Genomic DNA, 17,577 nt, shown 5'->3' on the forward strand with positions numbered 1-17,577 from the left:
ACTCCCCAGCTCTTATCCCTTCTCTCTCTCTTCCCCCTATAGATGGAAGTAAGTGTATCCCTTCCGTAGTCTACTGATGATCGTTCTGCAAAAGGGTTCTCCTCTGGGTAGTCTTCTGAGTCTAGAGTGAGATTTATTTTCTATTTATACGTATATACCGTGAGACCAGCCGATCCCTACACCCTGTTTATCTATAAACTTTAGCCTAAGTCCTTTGTACGATGCTGCTATTTTATGGCAACTCAATGAAGTACCAGTGAGATGCTCTTTGACAACGTATGATCATGGAGAGGAGTAGTAGATGATGTTTCACCTTTTGATGATGTTCCATCTGACTTGAGTTTTGAAGACTTAGAACGTACTTTTCCTCGCTTTAGTAGCTTAAAGGGACTAGGTGAGTATAGAGTCTAGGCTAGGCTGGGTGCCAGCTTATGGACTTCTTAAACAGGTTAAGGCCTGGGATGTTGTATTTATATATATGTATATAGTTAATATCTAGATATATATAGGGGTGTTCTAACTAAAAGTCTATACTCTAATAAAGGCAGGATCACTGATTGTTGTCAACTGCTTGTGATGTATTTATGTGTGGTTGTTTATAACTGTTTTATCTATTATCAGTTGTGAATTGATTATGAATAATTCCGTCTATTAATCCAAACATTTCCAAAAAAAAAGTGCCTTGGGTCGTTACATATTGGTATCAGAGCAATTCGTTCCCAGTAGAGCCTGGGGAGTGGACTGACTATGCTTTACTCCATACTCTGCTTGTATGTCTCATGCCGTTAGGGTGTCTTTAAGATACATTTGGCATGAATGTCTATGAGCACTCATTTTGGAGATGCTCGTGCTTAACTTGAAATATTAAGACTGATCACCTTAATGTTGATTGTTTGGTGCAAACAAGACTTCAATGACTGCAAATAGGCATACTTTTATCGAGTTATGAACGACAAATCGGTATGATGCACACCTATTTTCGTATCTATCATAATCTTCATGCCTATGGCTATGTGAGATTTGGATGCTGTAAGGAACGGACCTATCTCTTCGTCAAGATGGCTTGAAGGAAATGGATCGCTTGAAGATGGACTCTACTTGTGGCAAAAATTTTGAGGGCAAAATTTTCTTTAAGGAGGGTAGAATGTAACAACCCAGTTTTCAAGTATGCGTGATCTTTTCTGAAGACACAGAGTTCTCTAGAAGATCAGTGAAGGAAACACCTCTGTTGTATCATCAAGCATCTCAATCCTTATTATCATTATGTCATCATTAAGCAAGAACTTCTTTAGAGACAAGTGATAAACCACAATTTTGTGGTTTATCTTGTGCTTAACTTAGGAGATTTTATCAACTTATCTCACATTTATTCAATGAAATAGAATGGTTTTGTAATTCTCCTTAAATTTGTGTTTAACTATGAAAACATGCTTTATAGGCCTTAAAATAGCTAAATTTAATTCACCTAAATTCCATTCGTTGCCTTGATATGTTTGTTGAGTGATTTCAGATTCATAAAGCAAGTATTGGATGGAAGAAGTGAAGAGAAAAGTATGCAAAGTGGAGAATTCATGAAGAAATGAGCATTTGGAGAATTGAAGGCCACGCGCATGCGTCACCCACGCGTACGCGTGAGAAGGACTTTCATGGCCACGCGCATGCGTAACCCACGCATACGCGTGAGCAGGGATTTGCCAGTGACGCGCACGCGTCGCCCATGCGTACGTGACACAAGCGGCACGTGACCTTATTAAAGTGAATTCGCTGGGGGTGATTACTGAGCTTCCCAGGCCCAAATCCAACTCGTTTCTGAATCTATTTCATGCAGAATTGAAGATTGGACGAAGGAGAGAGCAATTAGTTAAGTTAGGAGTCATGCTTTAGGTAGTTTCTAGAGAGAGAAGCTCCCTCTTCTCTCTAGAATTAGGTTAGAATTAGGTTTCTTAGGTTAATTTTTCTTTTAGATATAGGTTTATTTTCTTGTTTCCATCTTGTTTTCTTCCATTGTTGGAGATGACTAAATAGGATTAGCTCTTATTAATTATTGTACTATGACTGATGACTTGGATAGAAAGCCCATGTTCTCAATCCTTGCCATGAATGTCTCTCTTTATTAATTGCTTTCTTTAATTGTTTGCTTTACTTTTCTTGCCATTTATTTTCTTGCATTTTTACCAACCCAACCCCCCTTGGATACTGTAACCAATAATATACATACCTCACTGCAATTCCTTGAGAAGATGACCTGGGACTAATACTCTCAGTTGTTTTTATTGGGTCGGACTTGTGACAATCAAAAATTAAACTTTGATTTGAGGATCGATTGTCAGTTTGGTCTATGCCCACAACGAACTTATTTTGTTAAATTCCGAACCATCATAAATCTTCATATCAAGTTTTTAGCGCCGTTGCCGGGGAATTACAATATGTTCTTGTTATTGGTTATTGTATATATGTCAATATTGTTAATAGCTTGATTTTTGGTTTGTTTGCTAGTTTTGTTAATTGTAGGAGTTTGCTTTCTTTATCTCTTGTTAGTTTTTGTTTTCATTTTCTCTTGCAACTATGAATTCTTACACTTTTGCCTATGAGTGTGGTTCTAACTATGTTGTAGGAGATGGAAATTATAATGACAATATGCATCAAGGATGGAACAATCAAAGATGGGAGGAGCCTCAAGGAATTGATCAACTTTCTTGGCAACAACGTTCCCAAATGTACTATGAGCAAGAACCACTCCAAGATGCATACTAATCAAATGTGTGTGGTGATCCTCGTTGTGGTTGTCAACCACAATCACCATATGCTTATGAACCCCCTCCTTAACATTGTCAACCAATATTCTCACAAGCCTCATACCACCATTCACCTCTATATGATCTTAACCCATATCCATCATACCAACCACCATATGAACCATACCTAGAACCACCACATTTCCAACACCAATACTCCCAAGAACCACCAATTTCATATACACCATCTCAAGATTTTCACCAATATGAACCATTTTTCAACTACAATACCTTTCCCTCAAACAATGAACCCTCTCTTCCACCACCACCTTCATTGGACCAATCTCTCCAACCCCTAATGCAAGAACAACAAGAACTTCTGATTCGTTGCCAAAAGCAAGGGGAAGTGGTGGCTAACTTAACTAAAATGATGAGACAATTGGCATTATTGTGCTCAACTATCCAAGACACCCTTATTGTTAAATATTGAGAATTAGTTAAGGAGCACAATGAGAAGGAGAATTTGGAGCTTTAAGGTGAAAAAAAGGAGTTGAAGCAAGAAGTGCAACAAGAGAAGAAGGTAGAGATAATTGAACCAAAGGAAGTGGTTGAAGATTTAGGAGATGTTGAGTGCAAAGAGGAATCTATTGTTGAAGAGCCTTCTTCCATGGAGTTTGAAAGTGATGTCAAGGAGGAGAGTGCATAACCTCCAAGGCACAATGTGATTGAAGAATTGTAAAAGGTAGGGAAAACACCAAACCCCCCTATTTATGATGATTCCGCATCAACATATGATCCTGTTGAGCTTGATGAATCCTTCCCCATTGAACATTGAATGGATGATGGCGTAGATTTCACTCAACCTCCAAGATATGATTTGAGTGATGGGGAAGAGCTAGAGGACATTGGTGAAGAAGCATTTGAAGTTGAGGAAGCTTGGCAAGATGTACAGCATGAAGAATCTTATCAAGTGGTGGAAACCCCTAGAAGAGGATGGGCAGGAGTGGAATGTGCTTTATCAAGATCATTGGGAACTTCTCCACCTAAGTCGCCATCTAATCCTTTATTTGAGCGGGTAAAACTCATTACTCTTAGCTTTATTATCCCACTTGAATTTGGTTTGCTAAAGACGGATGGCCAACTTAGGGCAACGTGGCGAAAATTGGCGAGTTAAGAAATTGTTATAAGAGATACGTTGCAAGTACAGTTCTTAACCAACCGAAAATCCACTTATCAATTTAGAAGGGTTGTCACAAAATTAAAATTAAAATACTGGGAGTATGAATCCCAGGTCGTCTCCCAATGAGTTGCAAGAAGATGTGCTATTTTATTAATCAGATATTTTCTAAAAATGGTTTGATTTGATAAACAGGAAATTAAATCAGAGAATTTATGTAATTTAAATAAAAAACTTGACCGGGAGTAGATTAGTTGGAAGCCCTATCCTTGATGGAGTTCTCTCAAGATAAAAGTGATAATTAAAGGTTGCCTGCTCAGTTATCCTTTACCAGGTAAAGGAAAGTTAAGCAAGTTGGAAGTCAATTTCTATTCACAAGTTCTAATCCTCTCCCTTGGGAAGGACTAGTATCAGTGATTAGAGGGCGACCCAACACGAAACCCAACTATAATTTTACTCTTGAGCATCCAACTCAAGGCCTTCCTGTCAATCAACTCCCAATCAAGTTATGGAACTACTCGCTCATTATGTTTGTAAAATCCATGAAATAAGAAAAGGAAATACTGAAAGACATGATAAATAATAATCAAAAGAATCAATTAAAAATAAAAATAGTTCTTGTATTAATAAATTCTAAAAATAATCTAATAATAATTCTGAGTAAATGAAGGATATGGAAGAGTAAGTGACAGGTAAGGAAACAAACTAGAATGACGAAGTCCTAAAGGAAGTAATAACTCTTCTCAATATCCCAGTCCAAAATGCCATAAAATCAAAATCCTAAGAACTATGAATGTGTAGAGAGAAACCCTAGAGGAGGAGTAAAATCAGATCTAAAACTAAAATTATGAGGAATGAATGTTGTTCTCTGGTCTCTGCATGTTCCCTGGCTCTAATCTACTTTTCTGGGCCGAAAACTGGGTCAAAACAGGGCCCAAAATCGCCCCCAGCGAATTCTGCAGATCGCGCACGTCACGCGATCGCGTCATCCAGGCGTTCACGTCATCCAGCGTTTTGCCTTGCCACGCGTGCGCGTCATCCACGCCTTCGCGTCACTTGTGCAGTTTCCAATCCGCGCGGTCGCGTGAGCTATGCGTCCGCGTTACTGTAATTTCCTCTATGTCGCGCGGTCACGTGAGCCATGCGTCCGCGTCACTTCTCGCTAGTCATCTCCTCAATTTCTCGTGTTCCTTCCATTTTTGGAAGCTTCCTTTCTAATCTCCAAGTCATTCATGCCCTATAAAGCCTGAAACACTTAACACACAGATCACGGCATCGAATGGAATAAAGGAGAATTAAAATAGAAAATTAAAAGTCTCTAGGAAGCAAGTTTTCAACCATGAAGTATTTTTAGGAAGGAATTATAAATGCATGCTAACATATGAATAAGTGGGTAAAGATTTGATAAAACCGTACAATTAAGCACAATATAAACCATAAAATAGTGGTTTATCAACCTCCCCACACTTAGTTATTAGCATGTCCTCATGCTTAGTTGAATGAGATAAAATAAATGAGTAGGAACATGTAAAAATCATGCAATGAAATACAACCTATATATGTGAATGCAACTATATGATTCTTGTCCAGTTGGTCTAAAGTAAATAAGCTCTTCAAGAAAATCACAAATCAAATTCTACTAATTCAATTCTTATACAGTAAGAACAGAAAAAAATGCAAGAAGGTAGCTCATGAAAGCAGGGAACATAGAACTTAAGCAATGAACCCTCACTGATGATGTATGTACACTCTAATCTCTCTAGTGTATAGGGCAGTCACTCTATCCTTCTCTAATCATGCTTTCTAATTTTTGTTCTTCTCCTAACCAATCCACAACATTTAATATACCAATGCAAACATTATGAGGTCTTTTCAAGGTTGTAATTGGGCCGAGGTATGGGTAAGGGTACATATATGGCTAAGTAAGCTTATAAACTGAATCTTTAATTAACCCAAGCTTTCACCTAACACATATATATATTCTTTATAGCTTAAATTTCACACTTAGCTACCCAAAATTTTCCTTTCACATTCCTTACTCATGTATCAACTTTTATTTTAATTTTATTATATATGCATTGATCTTCGAATTCTTAACTTAACATTGGGGTAATTTTGTCCCCTTATTTAATTATTGAATATTTTTGGATTTTTTTCTTTTTTTTTTGAACATAAATATAAACGTAGTTTATCAATGCACATAGATTTTTAATTTTTATAGTTTTACATGAGTAGGCACCCAAATTCCCATTATATTATCGTGACATATTCCCTTATTATCTTTTGTTCCCACAATTTTCCATACTTAATTAACACATAATTCTATCTTAATCTAACCAAAGATTCAATTGGGATATATAATTGTTTTTCTGCTTAAGGCTAGTAATGTGGTAAAATAAAGAACAAATGGGATTTAAAAGCTCAAAGTGGCTAACAAAGGTAATTGAAAGGGTAGGCTTATTTGGGATAAGTGAGCTAAACAAATAATGGCCTCAATCATATGCAAGCATATAAATATATTAAACATTGGACATATAGGATGAAACAAAATATAAATTACAATCTTAGAGAAGTAAACACACAAGAACAAAATAATTATGGTTAAATAATGTAACCATGTATTTAAGCTCAAAGTCTCACAGGTTATGTGTTCTTTAGATCAAAAACCATGTTCCAAATACAACTTCAAGAAAATTTAACACCAAAGTTTCGATTAAGATTAGTGAAATTTTGTTCTAAAAATAGGGTCTTAGAAGAAACTTATTGTCTTTTCAATCAAGTAGAACATGTATGCAACAAATCTATTATTATGCAATCTATCCTATTCTACAAAAGAAAAACTAACTAAATATCCTATTTTATTGGTGTTAGGGAAGAGAATTTACCTCCGGACGTCAGGTACTAACCGACCTCCCCACACTTAAGGCTTTGCACCATCCTCGGTGCCATCTGTCAGGAATAAGGGTGGGCTGGTAGCAGTATCTCCATAGTCGGGACCATCATGGCTCCCTGTGCTAGTAAAGGAAGTGGAGTCTGGGGTGTCTGAGTCTCGGTATTTTCCCTTAAGTAGCTCCTTGAGGTATGTGAATCGGCGCTTGTTACGGCGCTCTCTGAGCTTTGCTTTGTGTTCCTGCCGATCCAACATTTCAAGTATCTGATGGAGCAGTTGGTTGGTTGTAGGTGCTTGTGGTGTTAAAGGAGGAATGTCTTCAACCGGTTCAGTAGGCTGGCTTGTAGTGGCTGCTGGAGGTCTTATATATTTCCCGTTAGGGATATACTGATCATCCCGTGCAAGCATGGCTTTGGTGTCCCCAGCTCTGTAGGAGACTCCGGCTGCTGAGACAAGATATGAGACCAAGGCGGGAAAAGGTAAGTTGCCGGTGATTTGTACGTGTACCATAGCATTCCGGATGTGTCTTGGTAGGTTCAGAGGTTGATCTGTAAGGATGCACCATAGTAGAATGGCCATGTCTGCAGTGAAGGAGGACTCGTGAATGCTCAGAAAGACGTAATGGGACATAATCTGTGCCCATACGCGAGCCTCCAAGGTAGGTGCGGAAGCCAATATTCCCTTAGGACGGGAACGGTGGTATCCGTAGATCCATCTGCTGCCAAGTAGCGCGATAACTCTGAGAACAGTGTCCCAGTCAAATTGGTACATCTGGCGCTTGAGTGCGGCTTCTTGAAATGCATCCAGTCCTTCTGGAGTAGGAGGGAGATCTAAAGCACGCTGAATGGCCTCTTCTGTAATGGGGACTTGCTTCTGACGGACATAGACAGACTGCAGGGTTGGCAGGTGGAAATTGGAGTAGAACTCGACTACCCAGGAAAGATTAACCTGTCGTGGCTATCTCTGTAGGAAACCCCATTGTCTTCGTTGAATTTGCGGCTCAACAAATCCAGCAATACAGGTCGGGAGGATAAGAAGGTATTCGTTGTTGTAACTCCTTTCTACCAGGATGGGGAATATCTACTCACAGAAGCGATTAGGAAAACGCGCAGTGTCCTTTGCTGGGAAGGCTTTCTCCTTTTCATCAACCTTTATAATCCTCTTGATTCTTTTTGTTGAGGGCTTAACTGCAGTCGAAGATGGTTCTGTCACTAAAGCTCGTTTAGTTCATCTTCTTGCTGTTGGTTTGGGAGTAGCTTTCTCCTTGCCTTTCTTGGTGGCCATCCTAAAAGGGAGAAAAAAAAGAAAGTATGTCAAAATTTCATGGGATAGAGCAAGGAAGAGGGTGGGTAAGGTGGTAATCAATGCACATTAAAAGATGAATAAAGTTAACACATGGTCATGACTACATGTGAAAAATCATAAATGGAAATATAGCAAGTGCATATGATGACAATTAAATGCAAGGTGTTTATTGGCATGCAGGCAAAGGCATGAGTAGCATAGATCAAGCATTTAATGTCCCAGTGAGATTACCAAGCCTTTTAAACTAATAACTTGTTTGTAACAATAATTATATTAAATTAATAAAATATAAAAAGGGGTTTTGTGAAAAACAAGCATTTAGAGTAGTAGAATAAAAGAAATCTAAAAATAGTGCACAATGCCATACGGGCATTTTCACAAACACATAGCATGCATGGTAAATAAGCTATTGAAAGTATTAAATTGAACATGCAAGCAACCCTTTTAAAAAGTAATATATAATTGTCAAACAAGTCCTGAATAATTCACAAGCAAATCATAGGAATGAATAGTGACCCAAATAAATTTCCAACACCAATTAAAAGAAAAATAAAGAATAAGAAAACATTGATAATGCAAGGAAAAAGAAAAGAAAAAGATAACATAAAAAGAAGAAGAATAGAAAAAGTAAGGATGGAGGAAGAAAAGAAAAACCTTGATAATGGTGGGAGAGAGAGAAAAAGTAGAGAGTGAGGAAGAAGGAAGAAGGAAGAAGTAAGGACGGAAAAGAAAAAAATAGGATTTGTGGAAGAGAAAGATAAGATATTTTGGCATATTAGGTTAAGCAGTGCGGCGCAGGCGACGCGGACGCGTGGGGTATGCGTTTGCACAGATGGCGTTTAGATGGGTCGACGCGGTCGCATCGGTCACGCGGACGTGTGACTCGTTTTGTACTACGGGCGCGAGGGCAGCCTTACGCTCGCACAACTCTCTGTTCAAAATGCATTATTACCAAATTCCAGGGTGACGCGGTCGCGTGGTGGACGCGATCGCGTGGGTGGCTAATTTTGGGAGATGACGCAGACGCGTGGGGCACACGTTCGTGTGGAAGGGACTGTGCGTCCATTGCCAGTCCAGCACCAATCTAGCACAACTTTCTGCTATGCCCCCTCTTTTACGTCGATTTTCAGGTCACACGTCCGCGTGAGTGATGCGGATGCGTGGAAGGCAATTCTCCCACACGACGCGGACGCGTCAGCGACGCGGTCGCGTGGGGCGATTTGTGCCAAAGGCACGCCTCTAGCCACACTCTTGCGTGACTTTCTGTTCGAGTTCGTATTCTTTCTGAGCCACCTGCGACGCGGACGCGTCGGCGATGCTGTCGCGTCGCGTGCTCTCCCTCTCTTTTTTTTTAAATAAAAATATGCAAATGCAGATGCAAACTAAATGTGCTAATAAAGAGAAGAGTTATTGAAAAAGAAAACCAAGAATAAAGAAAGGAACGATCATACTATGGCGGGTTGTCTCCCACCCAGCACTTTGCTTTAACGTCGTTAAGTTGGACGCTCCACTAGCTCAGTCTTCTACTGTGGGTGGATCCTCCAAGAGGAAGAACTCTAGCTCCCTGGGTTTCGCCTTCGCCCCATGATATAGCTTCAGGCGATGTCCATTAACTTTGATGATTTCAGAGCTTGAAGGATGACTCAGGTGGAAAACTCTGTATGGATCAACCTTCTGCACTCTATATGGACCTTCCCATCTTGATCTTAACTTGCCTAGCATGAATCTCAGTCTAGAGTTGTAAAGGAGGACAAAGTTCCCAGGTTGGAACTCTCTCCTCTTGATGTACTTATCATGCACAGCCTTCATCTTTTCCTTGTACAGTCTTGAGTTCTCATATGCTTCTAGGCATAGGCTCTCTAATTCCTGCAGTTGCAACTTTCTCTCAGTTCCGGCCTTCTCAAATTCCATATTACACTCCTTTACTGCCCAAAAGGCTTTGTGCTCTTCCTCTACTGGGAGGTGACAGGCCTTTCCATAAACCAAGTGGAAGGGACTCATCCCAATGGGTGTCTTGTATGCAGTTCTGTATGCCCAGAGTGCATCTTGTAGCCTGGTGCTCCAGTCTCTTCTATTAGGTTTAACTATCTTCTGCAATATATTCTTTATCTCTCTGTTAGACACCTCAGCTTGCCCATTAGTCTGGGGATGGTAGGCTGTTGCCACTTTATGAACTATCCCATGCTTCTTCAGTAATCCTGTTAGTCTCCTGTTACAGAAATGGGTGCCTTGATCACTCACGATTGCTCGTGGTAATCCAAAGCAACAAATAATGTGGTTTCTAACAAAGGAAACAACAGTGTTAGCATTATCAGTGTTGGTAGGAATTACTTCCACCCATTTAGAAACGTAGTCCACAGCTAACAATATATAAAAATAACAATTAGAATTTGGAAATGGACCCATGAAGTCAACGCCCCAAACATAAAAAATTTCACAAAAAAGCATAGTCTGTTGAGGCATCTCATCCCTCTTGGATATATTACCAAACCTTTAGCATGGGGAACAAGATTTACAAAATTCAGCAGCGTCTTTAAAAAAGGTAGGCCACCAGAATCCACAGTCGAAAATTCTTCTAGCTGTTCTTTGAGGGTCAAAATCTCCTCCACTCTCAGATGAGTGACAGGCCTCTAAAATGGACTGGAATTCTGATTGAGGCACACACCGCCTAATTACCTGGTCAGCGCCACATCTCCATAAATATGGGTCATCCCATATATAATATTTGGACTCGTTTTTCAGCTTGTCTCTTTGATGCTTTGTAAAGTTTGGAGGAAAGGTGTAGCTAACTAGATAATTAGCTACAGGTGCATACCAAGGGATTACTTCAGATACTGCTTGTAAGTCATCAAATGGGAAATTATCACTTATAGGAGTGGCGGTATCCTTAATGTGCTCAAGGCGACTCAAATGGTCTGCCACTAGATTCTGGTTACCACTCCTATCCTTAATTTTTAAATCAAATTTTTTAGCTAATAAATACTTTAGAGCTGCATGGTCTGAGTACACTACTACTTTAGTACCAAGTAAATAGGCTCGGAATTTATCCAGAGCAAAAACAATAGCAAGAAGCTCTTTCTCGGTAGTAGTGTAATTAGACTGAGTTGTGTCTAAAGTCTTAGACGCATAAGCAATTACAAAAGGATCCTTACCTTCACGCTGAGCCAGCGCTGCTCCTACTGCATGGTTGGAAGCATCGCACATGATTTCAAATGGCTGGCTCCAGTCAAGTCCTCTCACAATTGGAGCTTGAGTTAGGGCAGTCCTCAGCTTATCAAACGCTTGTTTGCAATCCTCACTGAACTCGAACTCAATATCTTTCTGCAATAATCTGGATAAGGGAAGTGCTACCTTACTAAAGTCCTTAATGAATCTCTGGTAAAAGCCTGCATGGCCAAGGAATGAACCGACTTCCCTCACATAGGAAGGGTAAGGTAAACTAGAAACAACATCCACCTTTGCTGGATCTACAGAAATGCCAGTATTAGACACAACATGTCCGAGTATAATCCCTTGTCTAACCATAAAGTGACATTTTTCAAAATTCAATACAAGGTTTGTACGGACACATCTATCTAATACTTTAGATAAACTATCCAAGCAAAGGATAAATAAATCACCATAAATGCTAAAATCATCCATAAAAACCTACATACAGTCCTCAATAAGGTCAAAGAAAAAACTCATCATGCACCTTTGGAAAGTAGTTGGTACATTGCACAAGCCAAAGGGCATTCTCTTATAAGCATAAGTCCCAAAAGAATAGGTGAAAGTAGTCTTTTCCTGATCTTCAGGAGCTATATGGATTTGAAAATAGCCTGTATAACCATCTAAAAAGCAATAATGGGATTTACCTGACAGGCGATCAAGCAACTGATCAATGAATGGCAAGGGGTAATGATCCTTGCGAGTGGCTTGGTTAAGACGCCTATAGTCAATGCAACCTCTCCATGAATTCTGCACTTTAGTTGTCAGAAGCTCTCTATGCTCATTTCTTACTGTTGTGATTCCAGACTTCTTGGGCACCACTTGTACTGGACTGACCCATTTGCTATCTGAGATGGGGTAAATGATATCTGCTTCAAGTAGCCTGGTCACTTCTTTCTTGACAACTTCTAAGATGGTGGGATTCAGTCTTCTCTGAGGTTGACGGACAGGCTTTTCTCCCTCTTCTAGGAATATTCTGTGCTCACAAACTTGAGGGCTGATGCCTACTATATCTGCCAGGCTCCATCCAATTGCTTTCCTGTGTTTCCTAAGCACATTGAGTAGCTGTTCTGCTTGTTGGGAAGTGAGTTCCCTTGCAATGATAACTGGAAATCTCTGCTTGTCCTCAAGGTAAGCATATTTGAGGTATGGAAGGAGGGGCTTTAATTCCAATTTCTACTCATGGTCAGGCTCTGGATTATCCTGGGCTGGTGATAATGGCAAAGTGCCCTCATTGTCCTCCAAGAGTGTCCCCACACTTGGACCTTGTCCTGTGTACTTCTCTTCTAACTCCACCTGGTGAACTTCAGCCACGGTTTCATCTATGATGTCACACTGGGAGATAGAAAGGTTATCTGGAGGGTGCTTCATAGCCCCATTTAAACTGAATTTTACTATTCTGCCATCTATTTCAAAGGAATAAGTTTTGGAAAATGCATCCAGCTTAAACTTTGAAGTCTTCAAGAATGGTCTTTGTAACGGCCTAGCCCCGAAGAAACGGTGCTTTTTCGGGATCAAATGGAATTTTTACAGAATTTTTAGGAATTTCTATGCATATAAGCACCTCCACTGCACAGGTGCTGCGTCATCAAGCTGCTGAGTTAGCTGCTTGATTGCACAGGATACCTCTCCTAATCTAAGTAGGCACGTCGCGAAGAGTTGCGTTTTTGAGCCACTTCGGGCCCGAATTTCAAAATTCTGATTTCCGTGGTTAGTCTCTATGTGACGAGTCGGTCACGAATTTCGAGAGAAAAATTATATTAATATAATATTCATATTTTATTATTTTTTCAGAATATTATATTATTATCTTCTCTACTGTGATTAATGTTGATCTATGTTTAGTAATATAATAACTGAGCTTGAAATCTACCGGTAACGGATAATACCGGCATTCTTAGATGAACTTAGCACTGCTAATGCTTCATCATATATCTTTTATTCTTGTGATTATCCAGTTACTAGTGTCATTTACATTAAGTAACTTAATGTTTATGCATTAGTTGTGTAATTACTTAAGTTCTAATACATCTAGCTTTAGTAATTATCCTTTTCTAAGATATTTTGACAAGTAACTTTTGGATAATCATCATCCAAAAGCCACGGCCTCCCTAGGACAGCTTGGCTATCATTTTTGTTCTTGGAAAAGCTTAGAACACCATGAAAGAAAACCATGAAGCTTCCATGAACACCTGAGCTACTTTCTCCGTTCTTTCTCAAACCAAAACCCCTATCAAAAATCTAATCTTACCAAAGAGTTCACCTCTTCCTCCTCTTCATTTCTATGTCACTTTTCATGGAGTAAATCAAGGTATGAAGGCTGCTCCTTCTCCTTGAAGATTCGGCCATGGTGGTTCCTTAAGTTAATGATGTTTTCTTCATGTTCTTTCTTAGGATCTCTTATTCAATCACCAAAAGCTCCAAGGAAACGTGATTTCTAGTTACCTTAAGGTGAGGAAAACCTTCTTTTCATCATCATGAAGCTTCAGCCTTCATGGTTCATAAGATTCTAAAGTTGTTTTTGATGTTAAAATAGGCGTAAAAGTGCTTCTGGAAGCTTGTTTTTGGTGCAATCTCGGACAGCAGCAAAGGAGGTAAGGTTTGGTAAATTAATCAATGATTGGCTGTGTTCTTGAAGTGTTAAACCAGATCTTGTTGCTTGAGATTTGATTTTGGGTGTATGTGTGAGGGTTTGATCATGGAAACTTGTTGTTTAATGCTTGAAAATCATGTTTATGATGGTTTTGAAGTGGCTGTTGGTGCTACTTGAAAACGTGACATTCCAGCCATGAAAATCATGATTTTTGATGCTTATTTGATGTGTATTTGATGGCTGAAAAGTTTCTCTTTGGTTTGATAAAAATCGGGTTCAAATCAGTTTCCGAAAAGATTGAAAAACTAGCTGAAAATCAAGCAGACATCTGATGAACTTTTGGAAAAAAAAATGTTTTTGGTTTTTGGAAGAACATGAAAACGTGTATTCAAGGAGTTTTGGGGTCAAATTGAAATTATTAAAAAGTTTGGGGTTGAAAATTAATTAATCAAAAGTTGAGGGGCTAAAGTGCAAATATTAAAAGTTATAGGGGTCAAAGTGCAATTTCCAAGAAGTCCGGGGTCAAAATGCAATTTTTGGAAGTTAAATAAAATATTATTATTTTAATAATAAAATATTAATAAAAAGACAGTTTTTCCTGAAAGCCTCAGGAAGGAAGATTTGAGTCCAGAATTCTCTAATTTTCTTTACTAAACACCTAAGAAGAGGTATAAGAGAAGATATAGAGGTATATGAGGTAAAGAAATAAGATTTTGAAACCTGTGTTTAAGTTAAAAAGAAAAGGAGTTCAAAGTGATATAGCTGTGTACCTGACCTTACAGAGTAAACAGAGAATTGTAAAATGAGCTTTCTGTGATGTTCTAATGCTTGATTTATGATGATTGCTAAGTGATGGAGAGTATGGTTATATGTGAATTATGAGCCTTCGGGCAATGCTTGTGAATGTTGTGCGGGGACGCCCGTATTGTGATGTTGCTTCCCAGACAGGCTACGGTAGAGTAGTACCAGCCCTGCAAGCTGAATGCTTGGTAGAAGCCTGACTCGCATACCTGCGGTATATTGAGATTTGAGCATATACCAGCCCTGCAAGTCGAGAGTACTTGGTAGAGGGTATGCGGTACTTAATATGGGATTAAGTTCTGGGAAGGCCTTATCTGACTTGGAGGGTCGGATTGCGTCGGGTGCGAGTCGAAACCGACAAATGAGCTCATTACCTGCAGTAGGGACAGACATGCATCATACTTGTTTGTGCATTATTTATTGTTAATCTTCTTGTGTTCTTGTCCTTGTTTGTTTGAGCATAACTGTGTGATTGCATGTTAATGTGTGAATGTGCATTTATTTCCTATTTTCTCTCTTGTTCATGTGTTAGTTTATGTTGCTGTTATGTACATATTACTCTACATTTATTGATACTTCTATGACCACGGACATTATAAATGAACTTAACTGTAAACCCTGACCTTACTAAGAACTCCCCAGTTCTTATCCCTTACACCTCTACAGATGGACACGGGAGTCCTATTTTACGAGATTGATCCACCGTACATCCACGAGGACCCGGTGCGTGGCGAGTATTACATCTACTGTGCGGTACCTCATATCTGTAATTATGTAGTTCATGGTAGACCTTTCCAGTACCCTATTAGGACAGTATACTTTAATCCTGATGCACCCTATGACTTTCCTTTATCTTGGTTACACCCCGGCGGACCTGGGATACCTCATACTGCGGAGCAGATGCCACCTCCTTCTCCAGACTGTATTTTGTTTGGTAGCTATCCTTTTATGGTTCCTGTGGCCAGCAGTGGTTCCTCTGCTATCACTCCGACAGAAGAAGAGGACGAAGAAGAAGAAGATCCAGAGGAAGATCCTAACTTCATAGTTATCTCCCCTAACAGTGATGACGATGAGCCAGGCGAGGCGCCAGCAGGTGAGCATCACCATTTGCCCGGTGATTTTTCGTGAGGTACTCTTGACCAGGATTGAGGAGACTTTTTGAGATGCCTAGTCTAACTTCAGTACATTAGAGTGTCTCCCTCACTTTTTTTAGCATGATTAGAGGGAATAGGCATATCATAGAGTTAGGCTAGCCTGGGTGCCAACTTAGGGGCTTTTGGTCAGGCCAGGCCCTGGGGCGTCTTATGTACATATATGTATATACTATATGAGTCACTGACTTAGGGGTGCTGTACTATAGCTCTATGCTTATATAACTGAGCCACTTCTGTAACATGATGTATATTATAGTGTGTTGTTCGATATTCTGTTATCTTTTTGTCTTATGTATGTGAACGTTTAATTATCCCTTGATATATGGAAGGTATACGACTTTAAATTATTCTTTTTAAAAAAATTTACTTGTAAAATTCGCGGGGTTTTAACAACGTACAGGCTTATATTTATTAATTAATAATACAAAAAGGAAAAACAAGTTGGTAACATTCGATTTCTAGTATGATCTAGACATGCTAGAAGTTGGGTCGTTACAATTTGGTATCAAAGCGGTTTTTCCTGTTAGAGCCTGGGGAATGGACTGAATCATGCTTTATTGCATGCTCTGTGGTGTGTCTCATGCTTATAGGGTATCTATGTGATATGTGTTGCATGAATATCTTTGTGCTTTCATTCTGATAATGTTCATGCCCAACTTGAGGTATTAAGACTGATCACCTTGGTATTGATTGTTTGGTATGAGCAGAATCAGGATGCCTCCACGGAGATGTAGCGATCGGGAAGGGTCTACTGTTAATAATCCACCATGAAATGATGATAATCTGTTTGCTGCGATTCACGCTATGGATGAGGCTGTGCGTGAAACGGCGACTGCTACTACCCGAGCAGTTAACCGTCTGGGGGAACGTAATGGAGAGCGTAACAATGACCGTAATGGTGAGAATGGTGGGAACAGTGATGGAGATAACATGAATCATGATAGGCCTATGACATTAGCTGCTTTCTTGAAAGTTAATCCACCGAAGTTCAAGGGTACGACTGTAGCAACTGAAGCTGATAATTGGTTCCGAGGCATAGAAAGGTCCTTGAGGGCACTGCATGTCCCGGAAGAACAGTATGTAGAATTTGCTACTTATATGTTGGAAGGGGATGTTCAGCACTGGTAGCAGGGCATTCAACGTTTACTGCAGCAAGATGAGGGTAATATTTTGTGGGATGCTTTTAAAGAAGAGTTCTATAAGAAGTACTTTCCTAGAGCTACTCGTGAGGCAAAGGAGATGGAATTGATGCAGTTAAAACAGGGAAGTATGTCTGTTGCTGAGTATACAAGGAAGTTTGAAGATTTATGTCGTTTTTCCAAGGTTTGTCAAGGGAATCCAGCAGATTTCGAAGAGTGGAGATGTTTGAAATTTGAAGGGGGACTCCGTGAAGATTTGTTGAACTCAGTGGTTCCATTGGAAATACGGAATTTTGCGGAGTTGGTTAATAAGAGTCAGCTAGTAGAGGACTGTGCTAAGAAGATAGTTGCAGCTCGGATGAATCGCCCAGGATCTTCTTTTCAGAATTATAATCGGTATACAGCTCCTCAGGGAAGGAATTTTAAGCAGGGAGCAATGCCTTCACGAAGGTACAATCAGAATAGAAATGTTCATGCATGTCCTACAGGAGGGAATGGAGGAAGAATGAGACAGGATATGGGTAAGCGACCTCAGCAGGCGCAGATGCGACCAGTATGTAGGCAGTGCGAAAAGGA

Source organism: Arachis ipaensis, chromosome B05 (genome assembly GCF_000816755.2).
Source record: "Arachis ipaensis cultivar K30076 chromosome B05, Araip1.1, whole genome shotgun sequence".
NCBI lineage: Eukaryota > Viridiplantae > Streptophyta > Magnoliopsida > Fabales > Fabaceae > Arachis > Arachis ipaensis.